The 6,911-nt window shown below is 44.4% G+C and overlaps 2 pseudogenes; one reads left to right on the top strand and one right to left on the bottom strand.

Moving 5' to 3' along the window:
- Positions 1 to 2,753: 2,753 nt before the first annotated feature.
- LOC123156727 (rust resistance kinase Lr10-like) lies at positions 2,754 to 3,838 on the bottom strand (annotated as a pseudogene).
- Positions 3,839 to 4,495: 657 nt separating this feature from the next.
- LOC123156721 (disease resistance protein RPM1-like) lies at positions 4,496 to 6,749 on the top strand (annotated as a pseudogene).
- The last annotated feature ends 162 nt before the right edge of the window (positions 6,750 to 6,911 follow it).

Genomic DNA, 6,911 nt, shown 5'->3' with positions numbered 1-6,911 from the left:
CTCTAGCCTGTAGGTGCACCACATTGGTAAAATTTTCACTTATAATTGTTACTACAGTTGTGACACCAAGTCACATGGTGTTTGCAGCATGACGGTGTCAAGGTGTCAAGAGTTATATACATTAAGGAAGAATGCATTCCGATTTATTAAAAAGAAAAGAAAGGGAAAAACAGGCCACAAAAATGTCATGGTAAAGCAAAGAACCACATACAACCAAGGATTTCTTTTCTTGATATCATTTTTTGTTCCTTGGAAAAATTCTCGAAATTTAGGTCATTTACCGCCTGGAAATTTGAAATGAATTTATATTTCAATCTTTTATCAGAGATTAAATATGTACTACCTCTGTCCTGGTTTATTAGTCCGCTTTGTATTCTGTGCCAAATTTTAACCTTAAATTTAACTAAAAAATTGTTAATGCATGTCATAAAAAAATAATATAATTGAAAACTATGTTCAAATACGAATACAACGAATGACATGCATTAATATTTTGTTAGTTAAAATCTTTAGTCAAAATTTGACACAAAATACAAAAGGGACTTATAAACCAGGACGGTGATAGTATGTACCCTATATTGTAATCAAAGCTGCGGATGGCGCCATGGTGATCTGTACCTTAATCACAAAGTTGACTTCCAATTGAATAAACTTTTATTTTGTTTTGCGAGAGGAAACCCCATGGTCAATGGCATATCATGTCAATGTATTTCTTCAATCACGATTTTTCGGAAGAATGGTTGCTATAACAGTCCATACCTTGTCATATATTGGTAGAATTAAAGAAACTAGTAGCTGCTCCTAGTAGTGTGAATTTATTACGAGCTTGTTAACTACATCTAACATGGTCTTTCTACATTATCATTTCAACCGTCACCTGACTCCATAGGACAGAACTGGTAGGGTCGATCATAGAAACAAGTAACTGATCATGTAGTTTCCACTATGTGCATGCTCCTTAGTTTAAACTTAAAAGTTTGTCGAAAAGGATGTGTTCTTCAATCTTTCACACTTGACTAGTTATCCTAAGTTAAGTAGCTTTTGAAAAGATGCAGATCATTCACTCCCTTGACTGAATGACTGAATTTGCAATTATTATCAGATTCTCCACTGTCAGGCAAGCTTGTTTGTCTCCTTAAAGGCAGATTCTGCACAGTTGGATTCTTAATGGCAGATGTAAACAATAAAAAGAACTGTGAGTCAGCAGTGCGCAGTCCATCATATATGCTGAAGGAGTGAAGGGGACGAAGAACACGAGAGGCTCGACAACAATGCCAACACATGACGTCTTCTTCCATATTATGCTCTGAAATGAATAATCTGCTCATCAGTTAGTGGTAGTTTCTGTTGCCATAATCTGCTCATCTAAAGCACGAATGCATGCTTATACCTGATGTGACAGATCCATATTTCAGGCTTTTCAGTTTGTGTACTGCTGCTGGCATGTAAGTTGGTAACTTATATTTGTAATGTAATGTACATAAGCTGTAATCAGTAGTACTTCACAATCTCAGCAGGCATGGTGAACTTCGTTCATGGCCATATGCTGCTGGGAACTCGATCAATCTGTAATTATGCTGCTGTAAACTAAAGAGTGCATTCGATGAATTTGTGATGAATCGGTATATAATTTTTTTTGTTTTATCAGAATCGCAATGTAAGTTAGCTTCTCACTGATGTTGATTGAATGTTCGTCCAATAATGCAAAGTTCATTTTTTGTCTGCAAACGTATTTGCTTCTACAAAAGAAAATACTCCTAATTGTCCACGCATTCTCCAGGCATGGCAATGTCAGTGTTGCTGGAATTTCCAGCACCCCTTGTTGCACGCACAAGTGGCATTCGACAGCATTGGGTTGCAGCAAAGTATATGAAACCACGACAACACGGCACATGGTTCCATTAAATCAAACACTAGATCTGTATTTCTATGACCGCGACGATTTCTTAGCTGCAGAGAAGAAAGACAACTACAGGTTCGCGTGCTTGGGGGTGCGCAGACCTGAAGGAGGGAACATGACAGGCTATGCAAACAAATACAAATATGACAGGCATGCTGAACTTTGTTCATGAGAGATTATTGGTCAACCTGCAGGAGAGGAGAGATGTTGCTGTGAACTAAAACTGTATTTCAATGAACCTGCACGAGTGATGAAATTGGGGAGCTGAGTTGTGCTTCTGTTATCCCGCAAAAAAAAACTTGTCTTATTTGTCGCACCAGATTCAGAATGTTCAATGTATAGCAATCTTTATGTGTTTGCAGGTAAGTTAACCAATGGTGTTACGGATCTATCATATGCTAAAGAAAATTTATATGCAGGCTAGCTCCCAGTGACAATCTTCATCCACAATGTATGTTACTGCCAGCAGAATGAAATGCAACTTTTCCCTACAAAAATGTTTCGCAACAAGAAAAAGGTGCCTTTTTGTGACCTGTCACAAACTTATTTGTGTCAAGAATTTACTCTTCAAGCAATATTTTTCATCAGAATTTATCGAGAGTAACAGAAACAGATAGATGGATGTAAGATTTCAATCTTTATTTGAAGTTGCTCTGCACAGCAACCAAGGCAGTTTGACAAAGCATTAATACTGGGTTGGTACTGTTACAACAATAACTTTTACAGATAAGTGCATCACTCCATCATACATACATATACATGCACATATACATACAGACTCCCTCTTTAGTGATCTAAACGCTCTTATATTTCTTTACGGAGGAAAATTAATACCACACATTGTATATATACCTCATACATCGTCTTCCTCTGACACCGCACTCAACTCCTCCTTCGAGACCGCCATCGGCTCAGAAGTGAAATGATAAGAGTCCTCCACATGGATGTGCCCTTCGTCGCAGAAAAACGGCCTCAAAAGCATCTGCAGGCCATCAACCCCAGCCTCCAGGGTCTCAATGACCTCGCTCATCGTTGGCCGATCACGAGACCACATCTGAATGCACCATAATCCGACAATGCACATCTTCTTCTCTAGCTCGTTTATGTCGGACACAACAGGTGATGTCTCCTCTCCCGCTTCTTCCCGAGTCAGCCGATCGTACACCCATCATGGGTAGTACGCCTGGCTTGAGCTCCCCGCGTTTGGATCGGCATTCATTCTCCCGTCGTCCATATCCACCAGCAGCATCCCGAAGCTGCAAACCTCGGACTTGCTGGATATAACACCGAAGCTCCGGGATATCATCTCGGGGGCTATGTAGCGACGGTCCCCGGCATGGCGCTCAAAGACACGAAATTGTTGCCCCTCGGGTACAGTTTGGCAAGCCCAAAATCGGCGACCTTTGTCGCAAAATTGCTGTTGAGAACGATGTTGTGTGGCTTGATGTCGAAGTTCAGAATCTGCATGCCGCACCCCTTGTATAGGTAGTTGATCCTCTTGGCAATGACTAGAAGGAGTCCCATGAGAAGCTCTTCTCAGTAGAGAAGATGTACTTGTCCAGAGAACATTTGGGCATGTGCTCGTAGACTAAGGCCCTTCGTATTTCCTCTGAGCAGAGCCCTACTAAACGCACCACGTTGACGTGGTGGATCCTGCCGATGGTGGAGATCACGCTGATGAAATTCAATGCGATAGGTCCACTTGGTAGGGGTCAGTGCCTTCTGACGAAGTGCCAAGTGACTGAGACATGGGGATCAATGCCCCCCCCCCCCCCCCCCCATGATTTTTCTTTGTTTGGAGCCCACATTCGACATAGTAAACCGACCCATATGTTTTCCTACAAAGGATAAATGTGTATGGATTTTTTTTCTCTCAACCGATAAGTGGATTTTCTCATTTTGGAGTCACCCAGGTCACCTCAGGTCGGGATATCTCATTTTGGAGTCATGGTGCGTGGTTGTTTTGCAGGCACATGAATTTTCAGCACCTGGGAGATTGAGCAAGCAGGACAAACCAGCTTAATTACTTGTTCCCTGCTTGTGTCGCGTGCAAATCGAGTCAGGCGCGGGAAGGATCTACTGTACAGGTTGGTTCTCGCGCTGCTCTGTGTCGAGGCCGTGGTGGCCCGCTCGTGCTAGCTGCTGCTGTTGCCGGTGATGTGTGTGCTTGTCTTGTTCTGAGGGTGAGTTGAGATTTGGCTGAGACTAGACTAGACTGCTGCTTGAAGCCGCTGCAGAGTGGGAGAGATGACAATGATTAATGAGGAGAGATCAATGCTGCACTGCTGCTCTACTTGTTTCGTTACTCATGTTATTGTCACTGATGCTCTTGTTACTACTGATTTTACTGGTTTATACAGCCAAATGAGCTACTGTGTTTGGAGAGACAGAGGGAAGTTTGATGGTTATATGGAATCAATGAAATAAAATGTAGGTGTGTCAGATCTGCTGAATGGGTTGGACTGCAAAAAGAAATAAGGGGGATGATCTTTTGATGTGTGTACTCAAATGAGAACTTGGTGAGTGAGATTTGGACACTTGGTTGGAGTTGCTCTCAAAAACCATCATCTGAGAAATAAGAAAACCTCAAAAACCATGGCGGAGGCTGTTGTCAGGCAGTTGGTGATGACTCTCGGGGCCGCGCTGGCGAAAGAGGCGGCAACCTATGGTGGGGCGCTGCTGTGCAAGGAAGCTGCGGCCCTGAGGGGTCTCTTCGGCAAGATCCGCTAGTCCAAGGCGGAGCTGGAGAGCATGCAAGCATACCTGCAAGAGGCAGAGCGATTCAAGGACAACGACAAGACCACGACCATCTTCGTCGACGAGATCAGGGGCCTGGCCTACAAGCTGGAGTACTGCAAGCACGGAGGGTTTGCTGGCAAGATGAAAAAAAGAAGAGGCTCAAGCATATCAAGACCTGGCGGCGCTTGGCAGCCAAGCTCCAAGAAATCGAAGCCTGTTAGGAAACTAGGCTCTCGCAACTCACGATCACAGAGGAGACGAAGGTTTTTGCGTCGCGTGCAATCTTGCGACTTTTCCCGTTTTCTTCACTGCTATTTATTCGTTACAAGGAAGGAGAGGCAGGTAGCGATCCTATCTATGCGCCATGATCCGCCGTGCTTGCGCCATCCCACGAGCGCCGATCGTGCCTCCTAAGCCACCTGCGAGACTACCGGGCCGATCGCGGTGACCACGTCCAGCCGACCCATGCTAGCTACTTGCATGGCACGCACACGTCGCGGCTCATGCAACATGTTTATTCAACAGAAAACAAACTAGCCTAAGCCCAGCGTCTAGATTAGCTAACAAGGCCTAGATTAGCTAACAAGGCCCAGCTGCAGGACGCCAACCGGAGGAAGAGAGATTATGCCGTCAACGGCATATCTGCATCTGCTGCCAGATCGACGAATCTTGTGGGCATCGAAGAGCTTTGCCCTTCACCAGGGATGAGGACCTTGTGGGCATCGAAGAGCACAAGGAGAGGTTGATACAGTGGCTAACCAGTGGTGGTGAAGGACAGGAGCAGAGCAGCAGCAAAGTCACCCTAGTGTGGGGGATGCTTGGTGTTGGTAAAACCACTCTGGTTGATTATGTGTACAACACCGTGAAAGAGGATTTCGATGCTGCAGCGTGGATAACTGTGTCGGACAGTTACCGTACTGAGGATCTTTTGAAGAAGATCTCCGCTCAGTTGAGCATCACAGTCGACGTCGCCAACATTGAGATGAGAGGCCTGGCAAAGTTCATCGACAACTACCTTCAAGGTAAAAGGTACATCTTGGTCCTGGATGATGTTTGGGATGAGCGCTTGTGGTCAGAGATAAGGGATGTCTTCCCAACATCTAGCTGTACCGGCCGAGTTGTCAACTAGGAAGTCTGCATCTGCAGTTCATTTGGAACCACTACAAGCACATCACTCCTGGGTGTTGTTCTGCAAAGGGGCATTTTGGAATGCTGATGACAAAAAATGCCCATTGGAGCTGCAGGAATTGGCTCGGAAGTTCATAGCGAAGTGTCAAGGCTTGCCTATTGCTACTGCATGCATTGGTCGCCTACTCTCATGCAAACCCCAAAATTCCGCCAAATGGGAGGATGTGTATAGGTGTTTGGATTCGCAGTTTGCGAAAGATGTGATCCCTCATGCTCATTTGATCCTAAAGGTCAGCTTGGAGGACCTTCAGTATGATTTGAAGAATTGTTTCCTACACTGTGCATTGTCCCCAGAAGATTATGTTTTAAAGAGGAGGAAGACAATGAGGCAGTGGATCACGGCAGGGTTTATCACAGAAAAAGATGAGAGCAAAACATTGGAGGAAGTGGCAGAGGGATACTTGGTTGAGCTTGTGAACCGAAGTCTATCGCTTTTTTGGGCGGTCTCATTTGTCTATGAATGTTGGTTTCTCAGTGATGCTGATTGAGTGTTCTTCCAATAATGCAAGGTTCCTGTTTTGTCTGAAAAATATTTGCTTCTACAAAAAGAAATCATTGTGTTTTTTTTTCTCACCTCTCCCATCATAGAAAAAAGGACAATCCTTCCGAGGACTGGTTCGAACATGTACTTCGACCGGAATTGTATACTTTAAACTTAACTGATATATCTCTATTTGTGTTCCTCTAATAACAGAAAGCAGAGGACTGGGGCAGGAAGGCGGTTTGTACAGGCTCTGCCACTTGCCAGCAGTACAAAGCAGAGGACATCAAAAGTAGCAGCTTCAGGACCATATCAGCATTGCTGGAGTTGGAGCAGAAGAAGACTCTTCTCCACGCAGGGGAGGGCAATGTCAGCGTTACTGGAATGTCCCCATGTCGGACGCACAAGTGGCATTTGACAGAACTAGATTGCAACCACTAGAACAAGAAAAAGAATTTCGTGCCTAGGATGGAAGATGGCATGTAACACTAAGAAAATCAGACTCTGCTCTGGTTCTTGAAGGTAACAATGCCGATGCGTGCAGTTTTTGCTGCCTATCTAATTTCTTTGGCATGCTGAACTCAGCCTGGAATGATGTTGCTG

The sequence above is a fragment of the Triticum aestivum genome, chromosome 1D (genome assembly GCF_018294505.1).
Source record: "Triticum aestivum cultivar Chinese Spring chromosome 1D, IWGSC CS RefSeq v2.1, whole genome shotgun sequence".
NCBI classification, from domain to species: Eukaryota; Viridiplantae; Streptophyta; class Magnoliopsida; order Poales; family Poaceae; genus Triticum; species Triticum aestivum.
The sequence above is the reverse complement of the archived record's forward strand: the minus strand, read 5'-3'. Positions and strand labels throughout refer to the sequence as shown.